Genomic DNA, 22,730 nt, shown 5'->3' on the forward strand with positions numbered 1-22,730 from the left:
CTTAGAGTTTTTTGTTTGTTTTCTAACATGGATAATATGAAAATATGTTTGCACAATTGCACATATATAATCTATTTTAAATTGCTTGCCTTCTCAAAGAGGAGAGAAGGGAGAAAAGGAAGGATAGAATTTAGAATTCAAAATTTTAAAAAATGAATATTAAAAATTGTTATTATAAATAATTGGAAAAATATAAACGTTTTCCAAAAAGTATGTGGAGGGCACCTCTTATGGAGCTAGGCACCAAATTTAGCTCCCTGCTGGGGAAATATTCTTTGTTAAGATGACAGGATATAATCTTTTTGATTCCTGTGATTGGAAGAGGTGGGAAGGGCAGTGCTATGTCAAAGATGAATGGTAATTAATTGAGCATCATAGGAAACTTGCCCATTATATGATCTATGACAGTGTGGGTCCTGGATAAATGCAAATGCAAAAGATCTGTTCAGTAGCTTCACAAAATTGTCTTAAACTTCTGAGACAATCTTACCAAATAAGCTATTTGAAATGTTTTATTTCCTAGTATTTTTTTAAAAGAGTACCCCTGAGTCTTTGCACTGTAATCAGCTTATAACATGAAGGAAATAAAACCTTCATCCTCTATATCTTATGTATTCATTGTACAGTGTTATAGTCATTGTATATTTTGTCTTCTCAGTTCTCTTTATACTTTTGAGATTTTTATATATAATATATACTATGATGCAATAATATTCTATTATATTCATGCAACACAATTTGTTTAGTTATTCCCAAATTGATAAATACCCTCTTTCTAGCTCTTTGCCATCACATATTTGTATAATTTTTAAGTCTTTCTTTCTGTCTTTCACTTCCTTGAGAATGTATACTTTCTAGTAAGATCTCTGAGACAAAGGATATAGACATTTCAGACACTTTTTCAGGATAACTACAAATTGCTTTCCTAAATAGAATGGCCTATTCAGAGCTCCCCCAATAGTCTAGTAATGTTACTGTTATCCTGGAGTCACTCCATCCTTGACTGTCTCCATCTTTTGTCACTTTTGCCAATTTGCATTGTATAAGAATGGTGATAATTTGTTTTTCTCTAATTGTTACTAATCTTGAAAAACCTTTCATAAGTTTGCTTTAAGTTTAAGATTCTTTTAAAACATCTACTCCAGGTTCAAATCACCCAAAAGTTATTGATCTTGCAACTCTGAGTGATTCATTCCCAGATCTCTTATAGGGTGGAAGTTATGTTGCCCTTTCCCGAGTACCAATCACTTGTCCCAGGTATACTATTACCTTTATCATCTATTCTTTTGTAGTTCTTTGTGTTAAATATTTGTGTTAATTCTCTTTATATTTTAGATATCAGACTCTCATCAAAGATAAGTGATGTAGATTTGTTCCTGTACCTATTGTTTCCTCTCTTATCCTAGCTGCATTGATTTCATTTGTACACAAAATTTTCAATTTCATGTCATCAAAATTGTTTTGTTTGGAGGGAATATTCTATACATTTTTGTTTAAGGATTCTCCCTTTCATTATAGTTTTAAAAAGTACCTTCCTATCCATTTCCTCTGATTTTTATCATGATATAAAATTATTTACTTATTTTTAAATTTTATTTAAGTTTTTGATTTTCAAAACCTATGCATGGATAATTTTCAACATTTGCCCTGGCAAAACCTTGTGTTCAAATTTTTCCCCTTCCTTCTCCTCACCCTCTCCTTTAGATGGCAAGTAATTCAATTTATGTTAAACATGTGTAATTTTTCTATATATATATTTCCACAATTATATGATATAACATTTTATATATGAATGCCCAGTTGAAATTTATTGTGACATATGCTATAAGATGTCCTTTTTTTTTGCCAAACTATTATTCAGTTTTCCCATCAAATTTTTTAGTAAAGAGTTATTGCCTAAGCAGTTTATGTTCTTAGTTTTATTGAATACTTGATTATTGAATTCAGTTGTTTCTGATTCTTGTTTATCTAGTCTGATCCACTAATTTGTATTTGCTTAACCAGCAATGATTAGTTTTGATGGTTAATGCTTTATAATATAGTATATTCAACAATACTCTTTTCCCTTTATTTCTTGTCCTTTTTCATAATTTCCCCTAGATTCCAATTAAATTTTGTTATCTAGATCAATAAAATAATCCTTTTACAGTCTGACTAATATACACCTGTCATTTTTATTATTTGAATTATTTGAATATTTTGATAATAATGAACAATGAATATCTCTTCAATTGTTTAAAATTATGTTTGCATAAAAGTTTTTTATAAATTGCTTTTATAGATGTTGAATAAGTCTTGGTGGACTGACTCCCTAATACAATATGAATTTTGTAGTTATTTTGAATACTATTCCACATTCTATTTATCCTACTTTTTTAGTATCACTTATATAGAAATGAAAATATTTTAATGGTTTTTTTGTGTCCCACTTCTTTATTAAAGATAATTATTGTCTTGATTAGTTCCCCTGATCAGAAACTCTGCTGTAACCTGAGAGATCTGGTCCTGAAAGAGAGAAATTTTGTAATAATTGCTGTCCTATCCAGCATAACAAATTCAGATTGCTCTTTAAAGTGCATACAAGTTATATAAGTTACAAGTGCAGTATCTAGTTCTTCAACTCAGTTGGGCACAATTTCATGCATAAATTCATCTAAAACATATTAAGCCTCTATGTAAGGTAATATGCTAGCTAGGAAAACAGAGATCATGAATACTACAATCCCTGCTTTAAGGAAATTTACAACCTCCCGGGGGAAATGTTAACAGGTATACAAATAAGTATAATACAAGGCAGGGTGTGGGAAGGGAAAAGAGAACTTTTATGGTCTATTCCAGTTATTTTTCCTAGGACATTCTTTCCTAAACTCAAATCACTCTGGCTCTCCTTGATTGGCCAAAAAGAGGTCACTGGCCAAAGCCCCATTTGGTCATTTTGGCCCCAGATTGATTCAGAGTGAATGTAAACAGGAATTACTTCTGTTTTGGCCAGAAATCCTGAGGCTCTTCCCCTTCCAGATTAGATTTTTTTTTTTTAAACTAAATGAAAAAGGCTGTTTTTTGCCTCAATTCTTACCTGGTATTTATCACTGAATGGGCATTACACCCAGGGCCATCTCCAGTCATTCTGATCTATCTCTTACCACTGGACCCAGATAGCATTGAGGCTAGTGACTTGGCAAAGCTCACCCTTCCTTAAAGCCAACTCATTTGTATGTCACCTCAGGAAACAGATCTCTGGAGAGTTCACCCCACCCCTTTTCCTTTTAATTGTTCCTCCCGGCTTTTCTTTATCAAAAGAGTGCTAGATCTCTCTAGCAGATGATGGAGTCTCTTTTAAAAGAGATAGTACCCAATAGCTCTTTACAGACGTCTGCTCTGCCTGGCATACTCTCTAGCTTCAGGGAAGCAGAGAATATTACCCAAGAACAAGGGTTCTGCCTCCAAGTGCTCTCTCTACCTCAATGTTTTGTCCAAACTTCAGGACACAAGATGAATCTTCTCTAAACATTTCTGAAGACTCTAACAAGAGGAATGTCTTCAATTAGAGACCACCTCAACCAGTCATTTTCTGACTGCTTGTTAGGTTGTTTTTCCTCTAGATTTTGGTCAATTCACCTTGAAATGATCAGCACTAAGCAGCTGTAATGACCAGCTTGAAAGATCTGACTTAGAACTTGTTAGGATTGCTAGGTGAGAACTCAGGTTGTCTGGACAATGACAAGGTGAGAATTCAGGTTGTCTGGACAATTACAAGGTGAGAACTCAGGTTGACTTGATAGTTTTCTGGCTCAGAGCCTAGAAGGAGCAAGTTCATTGGCTGAAATGGTTCTTCCCAGAAGCCCTTGCATTATCCTACGCCCATTCTCTGAGAGGATAAAAAGAGGCAACATTGAGCTTGGAAAGCATTCTGGACTGGGGAAGGACAAGGGCTGGAGGACAGCACTCCAGGAAGAGGAGAAGTCTCTGCATTACATCAGGCCTGACGGGGCTCTCTGCAGGAAGGGAAGTCACTTCTCTGGACAAGAGTTAACAGCAACTGCCTGGAGACAACAGTTCACTACAAGAAGAAGAATCTGTCTGAGAGATTTGAGTAGACACAACAGATCTCTTCCCAGAGAGCGATCTGGCAGCTTCTGGAGACGACAGCTCGCTACAAGAACTCACTGGAAAACTCACTTCAATCAGCTCCTGGGCCAGCCCTCCAGCTAAGCAATCCCTTCAAATTGCGCCCCTAAAGAATGACTCAGCTCTATGCCCATTCCAAGCAGGAAGTAGTTTCAGAAGATGAGATTATTGCCCCATACCCCAAAGGACTTATTTTTTTTGAGGGGAAACTGATTGTTGGGGCAAATGGACCCCAGAGAAATATTGTCCAGTGTCTGAGTGGGCCCCCTACTGGGGGTGCAAACTGATCCTGTGCTAATCTCCGCTATTGTTCCCTAGTAACCAACTTTGTACCCCTCAGGTGTCACCAAACTTTGGCCTCAGTTCATCTCTGTAACATTTCTACCCTACTGGCTTCTGTATTTCACTCCCAATTTACAGAGACTACTTAACAAGTGTCCCTGGTTTTGGCTTCTAAAATTTCAACATTGGTTTGCTAAACTTCTTTCTGTTTAAGGACTCACAACCCATTTTTCAAAAGATTTCTTTAACAAATTAAAAGATTGGGGAAGTGGTAAGATCTTGAATAACTGGGTGATACTGGTAGAGAGGGACTAGATTGATGGAATTGCTCTCTGGGGCAGGCAGGGAAGGGCACTGGTAGGAATCAAGTTTAGTCTCATAATCTTACTCTGTGTGGAAGGTGTAGGCAGCCCCATCTTGCCATGTCCAGTCAGAAATCTGAGTTATATCAGACTCCTGAGATTGAATTTCCCCTATAAATCTATTCATGTCTCATATCATCCTTGCTGAATGAGTCCCTCTTTGGATTATAGTCACCACAGCATTCTGCCTCAAGGTTTCTTTTCTTTCACCCCCATCCCCACACCACATGGTGTTCCCCCACTGTGCCTTATAGTGTCTTTCATCTTCAATAGGTAACTAACTCTTTTAGGGTGCTAAATTCCCCTATAGATTTAGCCTGCCAGCTAAGGGCATACTCCAACCTCATGGAGTGTTCCCTTCTTCTTGCTTAATTTTGAGTTCCATTAGGGAACTTGTCTTTTCCATCATTAATTATTTAAACCTTTTTTTTTTTTTTTTGGCTATGGGCTCTCTCAACTCTTACTATATTTACCATTTCTGGTGTCCATTATATCTCTTCAATTGGTCTAAAGCCTTTTCTCCTAAATAAATCTACCTTTTACCAAAGAAAATGGCCATTGTGAATTCTTCACATGACCTGATCCCAGCATTTAGTGCCTCAACATTAGATGCCTGAACTCAAACTAATTGGTAATTGCTTTCCTAAATCACATTATTTGATGCCTATAAATCACATCAATGGTATCACCTTCTTGATGTGTTATTCATCATCAAGAATCTTCATTCTTGAATGAATCTTGAATAACCTGTTTAGTATTTAGGTGATGAGGAAGTGATATCAACAGTTGGAGCCTTTAGTCCCCTGAGCCACCCATCTGTAGTGATGAGGTCCTGAGTAACTAGGTAGGGTTGGCAGCAAAAGACTGGATACTTGATGGAATTACACCCTGAAGTAACAGAAAAGGGAATTGATGGGGATCAGTTTAACTTTGTATCCTACCCTTTGTGGAGGTTGTCCAGTCAAAAATCCAAGTTATGTCAAATCCCTGAGGTTAAATTTCCCCTGTAAAAAATCCCTGAGGTTAAATTTCCTCTATAAATCTGTCCATGGCTCATGCCATCTTTGCTGAACTCCTTTGGGTTACATCTGTCACAGCACTCTGCCTCATAGTGTCTTTCTCTTCCTTTCTCCCCCATGCCATGTGAGGTCTCTCCTCTCATCCCCCACCATACCTCTATTCTTTTCTCCTTATAGCTAATTAACTTTTGTAGGGTGTTAAATCCCTTCTAGGATTTAGCTTGCCAATGGCATACTCCAAACTCATGGAGTGTTCCCTTTCTCCTGGTTAATTGTGAGTTTCACTTAGAGAACTTGTTTTATCCACTGTCAATTATTACATGCTCTCCCAACTCTATTTCATGTTTACCAATCCTGGTGTTTGTTCTATCTCTTCATTCTGTCAGTAACTTCTTCTAAATAAACTTACCTTTTGCAGTGAGAATGGACATTTTTCACATGACCGAACCCCAACATTTGATGCCTACATCAATCTCTTCATTTGGTGCTGAACTCCAAAGACATCATTTGGCTACATAATCACATCATTTGGAATTAGGAACTGCTCTCTTAAATCGAATCATTAGGAATGTCCTGATATCTTTTGAAGAAAATTTAGCTTAAGAGTTAGGATACACCTAACTACAATAGAGTATCACAGTTCCTTCCTTATTTCAAGACCAACACTCTATCTACCAAATAGGATACACCTAACTACAATAGAGTATCACAGTTCCTTCCCTATTTTAAGACCAGCACTCTATCTACCAATTAGGGTATCTCTAAAAACTGAATTTCATTTACAATATTTTACTCCAGTCAGACTTGGGTTTTTCTTCTCTAGAAATTGAATAATGAATTTACCAATTACCTTAATTTGCTTGAATTCCCTTATTATCCACAAGAGACTGGAATAACTTTGGAATCAAATCAGCCAGTGAGGAGGCAAATTGAGTGTTCCTTAAGTTTGACATACCAGGGATCATTTGCATAGTCTAGTGGGTAAACCCAGAACCCTTCTGTTATGCTAGCAACCACAGTGCCTGCTCAAACAGCTTCATGCTGGTTCCAAATGGACAGAACTTGCAGAAACATCCTGCTTCTAGGTACTGAGTATTCTTCCTAATCTCCTTCCTCTCTTTGTTGTAAAACCATACAAATCACTTCCTAAACTCCCAATCTTTGGAGCAATAGACTAGGTTATGCTGTTCCTAAATGCTTCTAGCTTTTATATTCAAACTGTGTCCCCATTCCCTCTGTTCAGGCAGATGCTATACCCCCAATTAATTATTCTGCCTCCAGTTAACTCCTTCCAATACACACGATTTGGGGAATCTTGAAGTTTTGCAACAAGGACTACAAATCTGGGCACTGGAGATGGATATTATCATTTGTATTTTTTGAGGTTAATAGATGAGGAAAACAAATCAGAGAAGACTGTATATTGTATATTGAGTTTCATGTCTTTGGGAAAAAAAATTCTTACATAGAAAATGTAGACTAAAATGTTATAAGGCTTATCAAAGGGAGAAAAAGATTTCATATCAATCACTGAGCTGAGCTTAGATATATCAAATGCAAATCAATGTGATTGCTCATGAAAGGAGTGTCCAAAGGTTAAAACTACTTCTTTTCAGGCCTGTAAACTGTCACACTAACTAACATTCACACTAATCAATACTCCTGGTAATTCATTCATCCTGGTCAGATGCTCTCTTAGAAAAGCAGCTTAATCTCATATCTTCCTATAAATCATATATAGTGTAATTCTTACTTGCACTGCTAAGTTGGGTATCCAGAGTATAGCTAATATATCTCTCCTCAAGTTTTTGAGAATAAATCCTGAGAGATTGAGGATGGAGTAATACTATAGTTTATAAGCCTCAATCAATACACCAATACACCAATTAGTTGGTATCAATTAGCCAGCCAAGTTTAATTACCTTTTAGAGAGCAGTATTTCTTAAGGTGGTATAGTTAAAACCATTTGGAGCAAAACATCTCCCCAAAACTGAAAGCACACTTTCATAAGTATACACAGAATTCTGAGGAAATTGGACCCAAACTTAAAAAGCCCAAGTGACAAAGGGCTATTTCATAGATTCTGGAAGTTTTGGAGTTTGTTTTGTTTTGTTGTAGGGAGGGTAGACGGATTGGCTTTTTTCTTCTTTTTTAAAAATGTCAGTAATATTTTATTTTTCCAATTACATGTAAAGCTTTCAACATTTTGTAAGATTTTGAGTTCCAAATTTCCCTAAGTTATACATGCATAATAAGTTTAAACAGTTTCATATTAGTCATGCTATGAAAGAAAAATCAGAACAAAAGGAAAAATTACAAGAAAAAATTGGTGAAAATACTATGCTTCAATCAACATTCACTTTCCATAGTTCCTTCTCTAGATGTGGGTGGCATTTTTCACCCCAAGTCTATTGGAATTGTCTTGGATCACCGTATTGCTGAGAAGAGTTAAATCTATCATAGTTGATCATCACATAATCTTGTTGTTATTGTGTACAATATTCTCTTGGTTCTTCTAACTTCACTCAGCATCAGTTCATGTAAGTCTTTCCAGGTTTTTCTGAAATCAGCCTGCTTATAATTTCTTCTAGAACAATAATATTCCATTACCTTTATATACTATAATATATTCAACCATTCACCAATTGGTGGGCATCCACTCAGCTTCTAATTCCTTGGGAGTTGGCTTTTTTTCCCCTAAAAATCCTTTTCTCTTTTTTGTGGAACCCTCATGAAGTTTTCCTTAGATACTGTGTAACTTTCTGCTTGATATCTTATAGAGTTCTGCTTACCTTTCCTTCAGTGTGATTAATTTGTCTTTGACTCATGGTGTGGCTTCTGCTCTCAGTCATAGTTATCCCAAGGGTACTGCTAGAAATGTCAAAATTTTCAGTCTTTCAAAGTTGACAAGGTTTCCCTCTGTTCAAGGTGATAGCGGGGATGTTGAGAGAAGGATAAAGGCTCTTCTCTCCAAGTAATTCCTTCATTGGGCTTTTTTGGAAAGATTTCCACCACAACCTGGCCAGGCATTTGTATTCTGAAATGTGAAGTGGCTTGGAATTTTATATCAACTTCACAAGCACCTCTTCAGTCAATTCTAACATACTTCCTTTACTACATCCAATGATTTTCACTTCTTCCAAAGTGATAAAGGACTTTTTGCACTGAGTTTTAATGTCTTTGGTGGAGTGATTGATTCAGTAGAGGTGATCTCCCCTAATGAAAGTGTCAGAGGGCATATAACATCTTATTAATAACTTGAAGTAGAGTGGGTGATTGATTTTTTTTTGTTTTATTTTTAGTTTACTACCATTACACACACACACATACACACACACACATTCATACACAAATACAAACAAATATGTATACGTGTGTATGTGTGTGTATTCAACAAGAGGTTTCAATGAACTTTTCTTTTTCTGTCTGAACTGTTCAAGAGTCTCAATCAGTTTTAATTAGTCTCAATAATTCAAACATCTCTACTCCAATCCCATATCTACATAGCAGCAAAAGTGATTTTCTTAAAGCACAGGATCTGACTGTCTCTCTCACTCATTTACACACACATATACACACACTTTCTTGCTCTCACTCTCCCTTTCTCTGAATAATGAAATAATGAAAAAAAAATACAAATTTAGAGGTTTCCTGCTACCATAGGGTCAAATATAATTTCCTGTTTGGTATTTGAAGTTCTTTGCAATCTGGCTCCTTTATACATTTCTAGCCTTATCATATACTTTCTCCCCCCAAATTCCCAATTCTACTGGCCAATAGACCCTTTGTCACAAACAACAATCCATTGCTCATTTCCATGCTATTATACTAGCTGCCTTCCCTATTCCTAGAATGGTCTCCCTCTTAACTTCCACCTTTTGTAATTCTATTTTCCTTTCAGATTCAGCTTAAGCAATACTATCCCCTCATCCCTCATCTCTCAATTGTTATTGATTTCCTTTCTAAGGCTATGTTGCATCTATTTTTTTAAAAGTCTTGTCTAGGATGAATACAGAGAGGCTTGGAGAGACTTACATGAACTGATGCTAAGTGAAATGAGCAGAACCAGGAGATCATTATACATTTCAACAACAATACTGTATGAGGATGTATTCTGATGGAAGTGGATATCTTCGACAAAGAGAAGATCTAATTCAGTTCCAATTGATCAAGATGCACAGAATCAGCCACACCCAGAAAAGGAAATGAGTGTAAATTGTTTGCATTTTTGTTTTTCTTCCCAGGTTATTTTTACCTCCTAAATCCAATTCTCCCTGTGCAACAAGAGAACTGTTTGATTCTGTACACATATACTCTATCTAAGATATACTATAACATTATTAACTTGTATAAAACTGCTTACCCTCTAGGGAAGAGGGTAGAGGGAGGGAAGAGAAAAGTCGGAACAGAAGTGAATGCAAGCAATAATGCTGTCAAAAATTACCCAAGCATATGTTCTGTCAATAAAAAGTTATAATTAAAAAAAAATAAAAGTCTTATCTAACATTAAGCTCTATTGGGAATGGGGGGGATTAACATTAAATCCAGGAGATTATACCACTATTTCAATCCCCTTCCCCATTAAGAGTATCCTCTCAGCTATAGACTGTGGCAGAGTGCAGGTTAGGTTCAGTCTTGGCTTGGCTCTTTGGAGTTGGGCTGGTTCCTTTTCTCATACTTTTAAACTTATTTAAACTCCTATTTAGACAACCCAAATTAATCTAAGGATTTTGCCCATGTCAAAGTAGCCTCAAAACAGGGAAGAAAAAAATTTCTCAATATATAATATAAATCAGATTGGGACAGATTTGTATGTGTATATGTATGTATGTATAAAAATTCTAAAAGACTTACAATACACATTGACAGAGAAACACAAGATAAGATTTATCTCTTCTTAAAGGTTAATAGATTGCATCAGAATATCAAATAATTAAATCTCAAATAGGCATGGCCTCACTTCACTTTGGCTCTGAACTCCAATCAATTCCCCATCATCTTCCTGTTAATGGCCACTTTTTCTGTTGAAGAGATTCTCTTGAGCACCAATTAGTTGGACCTGATGCACCTCTGAACCTCTCAAACACACAAAATTGCCTCTATACCTGGATGGATCCATTTTGAGAGGAGATGTTCAATCTCCTCACACAGGAAAGGAAAGTCAAAGCAGAAAATGTAGCCAGGGCCTAAGAAAAACATATCCCATTAAGAATCTATTCCATATAGGAGAGGTTGTGAATGCCAGGGTGAGGAAGGGCTAGTCTATTTACAAACATGTACAAAGTGTAGGACTTGCACAATACTGCCTAGAATGGGCATCTGCATCGCCTTTTAACTCACCTCCTGTCATAAGTTGGAGAGAATTAAGGAACCATTCTGGGTTTTCTATGTAATACTAAAGTTACAAGTCTTTTCATCAACAAGTCCCCACATAGCCAGAAGCAGCCAGTAAATCTATCATCCCCAAAGGGCCCAAATATCGAGCCAGTACATGTGGTTGGTCAAAACCAGAAAGATCAACTAACTATATTCCATGGCATGGCTGTTGTCACATACTTGTGTAGACACACCAATATACGTTCTATGAACATATGTTAGAATGTAAGTTCCTTGAGGGCAAGGATTGGTCTGGATGTTTCCAGAACTTAATACAATGTTGGGACCATAGTAGGTGCTTAACAAATGGTTGTTGATTGAGCTATGAAATTAGAATATAACTGTAATATATGACTTCAAGATGCTTTCTTATCTTTTTTATACAAAAACCTGAAAGAATACGAGCAACAATATATTCTTTCACTTTGAGCATTACAAAAATTAAGTGATGTCGTAGGAGAAAAGGGGTAGAAAAGGGAATCTTTGGTTTCCTTTAAAACAACTTGTTTCACCTTGTGAAAAAGAAAACAGCTTGTCCTGATTCTACAGTTCCTTGTGCTTTCCCTCCCAAAATGACTTTGTATTCATTCTGTATGTATTCTCTATATCTTCTGTAGGTGTACTCTTATAAGTGGGCAGCTGGGTGGCACAATGGATGCGCATGTTAGGAAAATTCATCTTTGTGAATCCAAAATACAGCCCCAGGTAATTACTAGTTGTGTGACGCTGGACAAGCTATTAAACTCTGTCTCAGTTCCTCATTTATAAAATGAGCTAGAGAAGGAAATGGTAAATCATTCCAGTACTTTTGCTAAGAAAATTCCAAGATGGGGTCATGAAGAATCAGATACAACTGAACAACAACTTATAAAGGTATTATTACACTCTGTGGAGCAAGGGCAGGAATGAGCCTATAGGTGCCTTTCCATGGAATGTGTACCAGAGCTCTTCTGACAACTTTTGAGTTCACATGGGTCTAGGTGCTAGAGGGCTTTGCTTTGAGAGAAAGATGCAATTCCTTTTTTAGCCACAGAAAAGAAAAAGTTAACAATTCTAACGATCTGCAATTTTCTTCTCTTCTATTCTGCAAATTGTTAATACTCTTGAACCTCTCCTACATAAGAAGCAGCATTGTGCCTTTCCTATACCCATGGTAGTTTTGAACATTTGTTTCACCTAGACAAGACTGAGACTAGAAAACAAAGTCCTAGCTACACTTCTACTTTGTATTCTTTCTGAGAATATAGGTGACTGATTAGTCCAAAGATGAATGCGTCCTAGCTTGTGCATGAGAAGTTAACAGATCCTGGGTCCTCAGTGAGCACAAAAAGTATCTTCTTCATGTCCACCAATACATATCTTTAGAGAAAAAATGACCAATAACAAGAAAATGAGCCTATTCCCTGTTTTGGCAAACTAAAAGACATCTACCTACCTAAAGAGAATTCTATGGATTAAGATGAAATGAACTAGGATGAAATGTAAAATGTTTATTAGCAATTCTGCAAATAGCATCCCATTTAAGCTATCTTTTTTCCCTCTCAAAATGCAGGGCTCTTGATGGAATGATCAATGTGGAGTGAGAGAGCAGAGATAAGTTGGCCATAGAAAAGGTGGAACAGGTGGTTTGGAGGTAATTGTGGTGTTCAACTGGGGCAAGGTCACATGGAACTTGAAGCAGGCTGAGAGCAATTTCAATAGCAGTAGTGTCATCAGCAGCAGTTGAGATTTTCCCTTCTAAGGCAACAAGAAAGCACAAGGGAAGACACTGAGAAGTGCCTGAGAAATATAAAGATTGATACTATTGAAGGTCACTTCTATGGTTGCAGTTCTAGTTTGGGTAGATTCATTACAGAGAATGTGAACAACTGAATTGCCTCTATCCAACTCTCTTATTACCTCCAATTGATTGTTCATTAACAAGCACTGGGTTGCAATTGGTTTTTGTATTGTAAAATGTTTTCTTTATAGTGATTTTTCCTCTTTCATGCTATAAAACTAGAGTTAACCCAGATATGTGTGTTTTCTGCTGTACATTGGTTTATAGTGTGAATGTACAGTGGGATAATACTAGCAATTCAAGAAAGTCAGCAAGGAAACATTTTTTCTAGTGCAGAAATTGGAGTTAGTTTATCTGTCTCTGTCTCTCTGTCTTTCCCTGTCTGTAACGTGCTCTCCTGGCAGTTACAGTTACTAGCTTAATAACCAGTAGCGCACTCAAGAACAACCACGTGTAATCTTAAAAGCCTTTATTATACCTACTCACATAATGCCCTAACTGATGCCCTGACTTGTTGGTTCCCTAGTGAACACCTGGTCAGAAGACCCACGTGTTCACTACCAAAACCCTTACCTCTTTTGGCTATCCATCTTGGCTTGGCCACCCAGGCTAGGAAGCCAAGGTGAAGAAGGCCAGGTTAAAGAGGACCTCCTGCTGCCTGCAGTGGGCTTACATAGGGCCTGTGAGGTCACACACACAGCCAATCAGCGAGAGAGTCACACATTATGAAGCTATCTCAATATGGCCAGGATCCCGCCCAAGGGCAGTCCTAATATCCACAGAAATTACTTCCGGGCCTCAATCTCCTGATGCACTGTGGCACCCATTTAAAGGCCCCTTACACCTGTCTTCCTTCCTCCTTCCCTCTTTGTTGTTAGGGGCATAATTTATGTATCATTTATTCTCTATTTCCTTCTAATGTTATAAGCTCTTAAAAGGAGAACCTTGAAGGGGAACCCAGGGCTACTCATCTGCCTAGAATTAAAAAGCCAGATTTTTTATTTTTTTTAAATATAGCTTTTTATTTACAAGATATATGCATGGTTAATTTTTCAGCATTAACAATTGCAAAATCTTTTGTTCCAATTTTTCCTCTCCTTCCCCCCCACCCTCTCCCCCAGATGGCAGGTTGACCAATACATATTAAATATGTTAAAGTATATGTTAATTACAATATATGTATATATGTCTATACAGTTATTTTGCTGTACAAAAAGAATCGGACTTTGAAATAGTGTACAATTAGCCTGTGAAGGAAATAAAAAATATAGGCGGACAAAAATAGATTAGGAATTCTATTAGTGGTTCATACCCATCTCCGAGAGTTCTTTCACTGGGTGTAGCTGGTTCTATTCATTACTGCTCTGTTGGAACTGATTTGGTTCATCTCATTGTTGAAGATGGCCACATCCATTAGAATTGATCATCATATAGTATTGTTGTTGAAGTACATAATGATCTCCTGGTCCTGCTCATTTCACTCAGCATCAGTTCATGTAAGTTTCTCCAGGCCTTTCTGAAATCATCCTGCTGGTCATTTCTTATAGAACAATAATATTCCATAACATTCATATACCATAATTTATTCAGCCATTCTCCAATTGATGGGCATCCACTCAGTTTCCAGTTTCTGGCCACTACATAGAAGGCTACCACAAACATTCTTGCACATACAGGTCCCTTTCCCTTCTTTAAGATCTCTTTGGGATGTAGGCCCAGTAGTAACACTGCTGGATCAAAGGTATGCACAAGTTTGATAACTTTTTGAGCATAGTTCCAAATTGCTCTCCGAATAGTTGGATGTATACAATTCCACCAACAATGTATCAGTGTCCTTGTTTTCCCAATCCCCTCCAAAACTGTGCATTTTCTTTCCCTGTCATTCTAGCCAATCTGACAGGTGTGTAGTATCTCAGAGTTGTCTTAATTTGCATTTCTCTAATTAATGACTTGGAGCATCTTTTCATATGGCTAGAAATAGTTTCAATTTCTTCATTTGAGAATTGTCTGTTCATATCCTTTGACCATTTATCAATTGGAGAATGGCTTGATTTCTTATAGAGTCAATTCCCTATATATTTTGGAAATGAGGCCTTTATCAGAACCTTTGACTATAAAAATGTTTTCCCAGTTTATTGCTTCCTTTCTAATCTTGTCTGTGTTAGTTTTGTTTGTACAAAAGCTTTTCAATTTGATATAATCAAAATTTTCTATTTTGTGATCAATAATGATCTTTAGTTCTTCTTTGGTCATAAATTCCTTCCTCTTTCACAGGCCTGAGAGGTAAACTATCCTATGTTCTTCTAATTTATTTATAATTTCATTATTTATGCCTAGGTCATGAACCTATTTTGACCTTATCTTGGTGTATGGTGTTAAGTGTGGGTCAATACCTAGTTTCTACCATATTAATTTTCAATTTTCCCAGCAGTTTTTGTCAAACAGTGAGTTCTTATCCCAAAAGCTGGTATCTTTGGGTTTGTCAAACACTAGATTATTAAAGTTATTGATTATTTTGTCCTTTGAACCTAACCTATTCCACTGATCAACTAATCTATTTCTTAGACAATACCAAATGCTTTTGGTAATCGCTGCTTTATAATATAATTTTAGATCTGGTACAGCTAGGCCACCTTCATTTGATATTTTTTTTTATTAGTTCCCTTGAAATTCTTGACCTTTTGTTTTTCCATATGCAATTATTTAGTTTCCAATTACTTTTTGGTCTATTTACCCCTAACTTTTTGTTGTATGTAGTTTTTTTTTTTGCTTTGTGATTTAAAAAATAAAGCATTTACTATTTCTGCCTTCCTACATTTAATTTTGAGGTCTTTATGTCCTATCATATGGTCAATTTTTTTATAGGTTCCATGAACTGCTTCGAAGAAAGTATACTCCTTTTTGGCACCATTCAGTTTTCTCCCAAGATCTATCATACCTAATTTTTCTAATATTCTATTTACCTCTTTAATTTCTTTCTTAGTTATTTTGTCTGATTTTCACTGTTGATATAATTTGGATTTATTGATGTAATCTGGCTTATTGGTGGAACCCAGAGAGTTCTTCTTTCCAGAGAGTCTTTGGAAAGAAGGTGCATCAGGTCTAGACAAGTCGCTCTTCCCAAGTACCAGCTGAGGAAAAAAGTCTCATATTACTTTCAGTTTATGTTCAGTTATGTATTGACAATGGAGGCTTCTGGGAAATGTATTTTTTCCAATTGGAAAGAGACAGTAGAACTGAAAGAGGGAGGAACTGTGCTATGAGAACAAATACTAATCCCAGAACTCAATGGCAATTGAAATGTGCTGCTACTTTTGATGAACCATAAAATTGACTATAATTATAAGAAACTGGAGTCTCCACTAGTTTGCTGATCTATTTATGGTGATTTGCCTCTATATATAACTTGCTATTTGCCTAATGTGCCTACCTCATTGAAATGTGGGGATATGGCAGATTTATCCACTCTCCACTTTTTCATCTTTTGACTACGAAGGGAATGTTCTTCCCCTCCTCTCCCAATCCCACCCCACATATTCTCCAGCAGACACAACTGAAAAAAAAAAGTAACTCTGTCCCATTTTTCTAATCCCGAGTCTCTTTTTTTATATATAGTTTTTATTTACAAGATATATGCATGGGTAATTTTATAGCATCGACAATTGCCAAAACTTTTGTTCTAATTTTTCCCCTCCTTCCCCCCCCCCCAGATGGCAGGTTGACCAATACATGTCAAATATGTTAAAGTATAAATTAAATACAATATATGAATACATGTCCAAACAGTTGTTTTGCTGTACAAAAAGAATCGGACTTTGAAATAATGTACAATTAACCTGTGAAGGAAATCCAAAATGCAGGCGGACAAAAATAGGGGTATTGGGAATTCTATGTAGTGGTTCATAGTCATCTCCTAGAGTTCTTTCACTGGGTGTAGCTGGTTCACTTCATTACTGTTCTATGGAACTGATTTGGTTCATCTCATTGTTGAAGAGGGACACATCCATCAGAATTGATCATCATATACTATTGTTGTTGAAGTATATAATAATTTCTTGGTCCTACTCATTTCACTCAGCATCAGTTCATATAAGTCTCTCCAGGCCTTTCTGAAATCATCCTTCTGGTCATTTCTTACAGAACATAATATTCATATACCACAATTTCTTCAGCCATTCTCCAATTGATGGACATCCACTTAGTTTCCAGTTTCTGGCCACTACAAAAGGCTGCCACAAACATTCTTGCACATACAGGTCCCTTTCCCTTCTTTAAGATCTCTTTGGGATATAAGCCCAGTAGTAACACTGCTGGTCAAAGGGTATGCACAGTTTTATAACTTTTTGAGCATAGTTCCAAATTGCTCTCCAGAATGGCTGGATATATACAATTCCACCAACAATGTATCAGTGTCCTTGTTTTCCCACATCCCCTCCAACATTGTGCATTATCTTTCCCTGTCATTCTAGCCAATCTGCCGAGTCTCTTTTTTATAAGTGAGATTGTACCCATTATTTCAGGGTCTGTCATTACTTGAAATCAAAGATGGGGGTGGGGGCAGGCACAACTTTAAGGGGTTCTTATATTTTACAAAGTATCTACAGGCTTGGCATGAAAGGTTAAAAGATCTCAGCAATAGAATTGTAGAGAGAGAATTACATTTCAATTCTATTAACGATACTATAATTCTTCCAAGAAGAACTCTCAAATTTGAACTAGGAACTTGCATAGATTTCCCCTGGAATATGAGCCATTGGAACCATGGTGCCCATGATGATCTGGGAGGCACTCTTTGACCCTGGAATGGGGTGAGGGGAAACTAAGAGAGACCAGAAGAGAAAGTCTCAGCTCTAGGCTGGCTCTGTAAGTATGATCTGTGAGGATTTAAATTCTGCCTCTTTTGGGTTATTAAAAAGAAAGTAAGAACCCAGACTGTCCCCTTTCCCTCATTCCCGGTTCCACAGTGAATTATTGCCATATGTGTATATAGTGAAACAGTGACACCTGGTGGTTATGTTTATATTTTCTTCCTCTCACCTCCTACTCCTACCTCCTACTCCATCCCCATGTAAATATTTTTAAGAGTATGGACTGTTCTTCTTTCATTTTTGTATTCCCAAAGCTTAATATAATGTTTGACATACAGTAGACACTTAATAAATGCTTGTTGGTTGATGTGGACTAGATGACATCTAGCTAGCTAGCTCTAAAGCTATGATCTATGAATTTACGATAAAAGGCCATAATCTCATTAGGTTAATGGGGGGAGGGAAGGAAACTGATCAAAGTGATTAAAGGTAACACTTCCCCTCGATCACTTATAAATAAATCCTATCACATTTCTATATCATCTGTTCTCATCAAATCCAATAATTGTCCATGTGGATATAGTCTGCCCCGGATAAAACAATCCTAATGTTTTAGGACAATCCTAATATAAAACATGGCCATATGCCCGAAACTTAGTTTTAAAACATGATCACCTATAGAAAACATTTTATTATTTATTGTATACCATTTTAAAAAACTTTTAAAAAATTAACATGTTTCCTCCCTCGCCTTCTTGTTTCTTTCACTTATGATTTTTTAGATACTTGAATAAGAAAAGCTCAAGAGAAAGTTATAACTGGGCAAGCATTTGGTTGGCAGCTAGGTGGTCAGTGGATACTATGCTAGCCCTGGAGTCTGGAAGATTTGAATTCAAATCCAGCCTTCGAACCGTTAGTAGTTGTGTAACACCCTTGGCAAAACTTTTAACTTCTGTTTGTCTTGTTGTTTGTAGAGCACCAATAACATCAAAGAATGATGCCCTGACTTGTAAACTGAATTTAAGGGAGTTATTAAGTTGTCTGCCCCACTCTCTTTTCTTGAGTCATCAAAGTCCAATGGCAACACAAAAGTCAGAATGACTGGCAATGGCCCAGGATCCAGAGGATGACCTTAGCATGCTTGATATCTGAGCTATAAGTATTCCACAGCACCTGCTTCAGCTGCCTTCAATGGACCTTGAAACATTTTTTTCATCCATCCATTCCATTGGGGGAAGTGCTCCATGCTTGGAGTAAACATCTAATTCACTGACAGAATTATAGCCAGAGGTGAGAATTGGGTGAATCAGGTAGATAAGCAGTTCTAAAAAGGGATTGGCAAGCCCTTATTCAAGAGGTGCTAGTCCTGCTGAAAACCCCATAAACCCACCCAATCCACTAGAGAAGGAAATGACAAATAACTCTAGTATCTTTGCTAAGATACTGGACCCAAGGACAACAGGGTATATAGGGTCATAAAAAGTCAGAGATAACTAAACAACTTTGTAAAAAGCTAATGGCCATGAATAAAACAGTCATTTTGGGATTGCTCTTATTCATATATTTATTTGAATGATCCTTCTATTATTTTACAGATGATGACTTCTGTTAACAAAAAGATCAACTCCTAACCCTTAAAACCTAAAATCATTTGATTCCCAAGGGTATTCTTTTTGTGTGATCTATATCAGCTACACTATTTTCTTTGACATTCTCCTCTTCCTGATTCAGGTAGAGCCTGGAAACTATATACTTCCCCCTGGTGGTTACTATTGATGTCTGTTTCACATTAATTTTAATGAAAGCAATTATTAAAGAAATAGAAAAGACAGAATGAGAAAAAGTAGCAATATTTGAAGACATGTCCCAAAGGAATAAAGGAAGATGCTCCATTTAGTAGAAAAACATGAATTCTTGCAGAAAGAGCTGAGAGGAAAAATATTGGGTTTTAGTCCTGACCCTATCACCAATAACTTGTGTTCCCTTAACTTTAGCTGATGCTTGCGTTTTGTTAAATAAATTTTAAAAAAGGTATAATATTTCCACCTACCTTCCAAGGTTTCTTGGAATTAAGTGAGTTATCAGAAGTGTGAGTTCTTTTAAAAAGTTAAATGTGCCATATAAACATTTGCTTTGATAAATTCATTCTTTGAACAAAAAAAAGTAATATGAGCTATGGCATCACTGGCATGTATAATGCTTACATGTGATTCTGTAACGGCTGCAACTCTACATTAGAGGCTGAATACAAAATGTTACTTAAATGTTCCTGTTGGCACACAGTACTCTATTTTTAGCAAACCCAATTAAACAGGATTGGTTATTATGGCTTTTAATTTCTAGTTGAGTCTCACTCGATCTTCAAGTCTTCTTTATTTATATTATTACAGCAAAGTAGAACTAGAGGAGGCACCAGTGTCCTATATCTGTTTTAATCATCCAGGTGTAATGAAGATAGGCTGTTAGAAATAAAGGCAAATGACTAGAAAGTTATAGGAAAAAAGGCAAATAACTATAAAGATTCTTAGAAATCATCTAGTTCATTCTCCTCATTTACAGATAAGGAAACTAAAGCTCAAAGATATTAAACCATGGAAATAAGAGTGGAACCAGGTCTTTTAGCTCCAAATCCAGTATTCTTTCTAATCTACCATACTGCCTTTGAAAGACACCAAAAGATATAACACTATATCTAATCTATTTCTATGTCATAATTATTTGCAGTGTGGTAACTGTGGTAATGAGGTTCTTTAGATGATTGGCATCCATGACAAAATTAGTAGAATATTTTCCTTTCTTTAGTTTAAATTGCAGTTAGAGGAAGGTTATTTACTAGGCTGATACAGTAAAAAGAACACAGAATAAAAAGAGGAAGCGCAAGTTATTTGTATAACCTTGGCCAAATCACCCCCTAAACTGAATTTATTTCCTCATCTATAAAAGGAGTGTTTTGAACTTTAATCTATAATCTAAAATAGCATTTCTTCTAAATTCTTCCTCTTTCTTGTCTTTGCACTCTTATGAGTTAGCTACTATTGTCAGTCAGGTCTTGGATGTCCTGTATGTCCCAAATTTGCTTCCCACTAATGATCTGATAAAAAACACAATTAGTTCAAAGCAAAGACATTTTCTAAGATGGCACAGCAAAACAGTAGCTACAAAACATTCTCCGGAGTGCACTCTTCCACAAATATACATAGTCTCCACTGGAAGAGTAGGCAGGAACAAAATACAATGGTAATGAAACATATATACAGAAAACATATATGACCAAGACAATTCATGCCCCCCAGTACTGTAAGGCATTTAATGTTTTTTTCTCTCTTCATGGAATTTAATAATGCTTACCTGGAAGCACAGTATCTCTTCTGGGCTCTCAGCATCCATTCCTGGACACAACTTGATTCTTGATTGACATGTTCATGTCTCTTTTCTATTGTGTCTTCTGCCTCATGTTGCTAAATGCCACTCTTTCCCGCATTCATATCTGACCAGAAATTACATATGTCTCCATATAAAATGTGGAGACATATAAAAATCAGTGGGCTACTAACCCTTTTGTTTTCTGAATTATACTTGTCTTTATACTATAACCTCCTTATTTGTGATTATATCTTGGATTGAGTCAAATCAATTGATCAGGGGTCAACTCCCTATTTTTTACTAAAAATGCCACAAATTAAGGAGTTTTTAAAAACATTTGTGTGCAAAATACTTTGTCTTCACAAAAAAAAAAAAAAAACCCAAACCCCAAATTAAAAAAACACCAAAACTCTCAAGTTTCTGCCCTCCAGAAGCTTCTATACTCTTGGTGATATCCTATATTTGTAAATGAATAAAGAATATATAGAAAGTAATTTGGTGGGGAAAGAGCACCAATATCCCTCCTATGATCAGGAAAGGTCTTGTCTGGGAAGAGGTGATACCTGAGCTGGGCCTTAAAGGAGACGAGTGGTTTCCGGAGGCTCTATGATATTATAACATACAAGTATTTCAAACATAGACATTTTTATTTGTCAACAAAAATATAGCCTCTCATTAACCTTACCACTGTCTTATGAGATGCTTCTTAGATTCAAGGGATTAAAGTCCTGCTTGAGGTGTATTATTTCTATATCTGGGCAGCTCAACCTTCCCAGACCTGTTTTCTCATAGGTACAAATAAGACTGGACGGGATGGAATCTGAGTCCTTTGTGAGGTGACAACGATGATGCTTGTGGGATTTCATGCTCGACGGATCTTCCTTCTCCAGAACTAGGCAAAGAAGGGATTATTTGCCTCTCTCTTTTATGATTGTCAAGCTTAGGCCAAGAAGCTGAGCGGGAGCTTGGCTGAAGGGTCAGCCTGTCTCTACGCTGCATTAAGCTACCTTTACGCTGGAGTTCCTGTCACAGAACTCCCATTTCGTAAGGGACAAAGGCTGTACTTCCTTTATTCCCAGCTCTTCTCACTTCCGAACGTTTAGCTCCACCGTTTCATCAGCAGCCTTGCCAAAGGCACTTATATGTCCTTTTCTTGAGTGTAGGAGCGCTCTGAGAGACAGTACTGTCTAGTTCGCTTATGTTCTCACCTCAGTGTTTAGCACAATTTGTGTCGGATACATAGTAAATGTTTCACAAACGCCCGCTCTGTTGATCTAATCTATGTATCCATCCACTGCCATCTAACTTCTATCCATTTGTTTCCTAGCTACTATGTATCTTCCATCAGCCACTATCTATCCATCTATCCATTTGCCATTTATCTCTTGTCTTTGTATTATTTATCCATCTATTATCCATCTGTCATCTATCATTTATCCATCTATATGTCTGTCTGCCCATCCACCCACCCATCCATCCATCCATCCATCCATCCATCCATCCATCCATCCATCCATCCATTCATCCTGTCTCTCTTCAGAAAACCTCACTTCACTCATAAGGTTCCACCCTGGAGACCATCGCCAGGGGGTGGGATTTTCGTCTCTCTCCC

General features: G+C 36.7%; 1 long non-coding RNA gene across 2 annotated transcripts in view; it reads right to left on the reverse strand.

The window, feature by feature from the left end:
• Window positions 1-22,718, reverse strand: part of LOC141556372 (uncharacterized) — a 35,646-nt gene extending 12,928 nt beyond the window's left edge. The window contains exons 1-2 of one of the 2 annotated variants that reach the window (XR_012486510.1): window positions 21,804-22,718; window positions 21,104-21,242 (exon numbers count right to left, since the gene is read on the reverse strand). This is a non-coding gene — a long non-coding RNA (uncharacterized LOC141556372). Of the gene's footprint in view, window positions 1-21,103; window positions 21,467-21,803 lie in introns of those variants that run through there. The other variant, XR_012486509.1, reaches the window with a different exon arrangement.
• Between the last annotated feature and the right edge of the window lie 12 nt (window positions 22,719-22,730).

Source organism: Sminthopsis crassicaudata, chromosome 2 (assembly GCF_048593235.1).
Source record: "Sminthopsis crassicaudata isolate SCR6 chromosome 2, ASM4859323v1, whole genome shotgun sequence".
NCBI classification, from domain to species: Eukaryota; Metazoa; Chordata; class Mammalia; order Dasyuromorphia; family Dasyuridae; genus Sminthopsis; species Sminthopsis crassicaudata.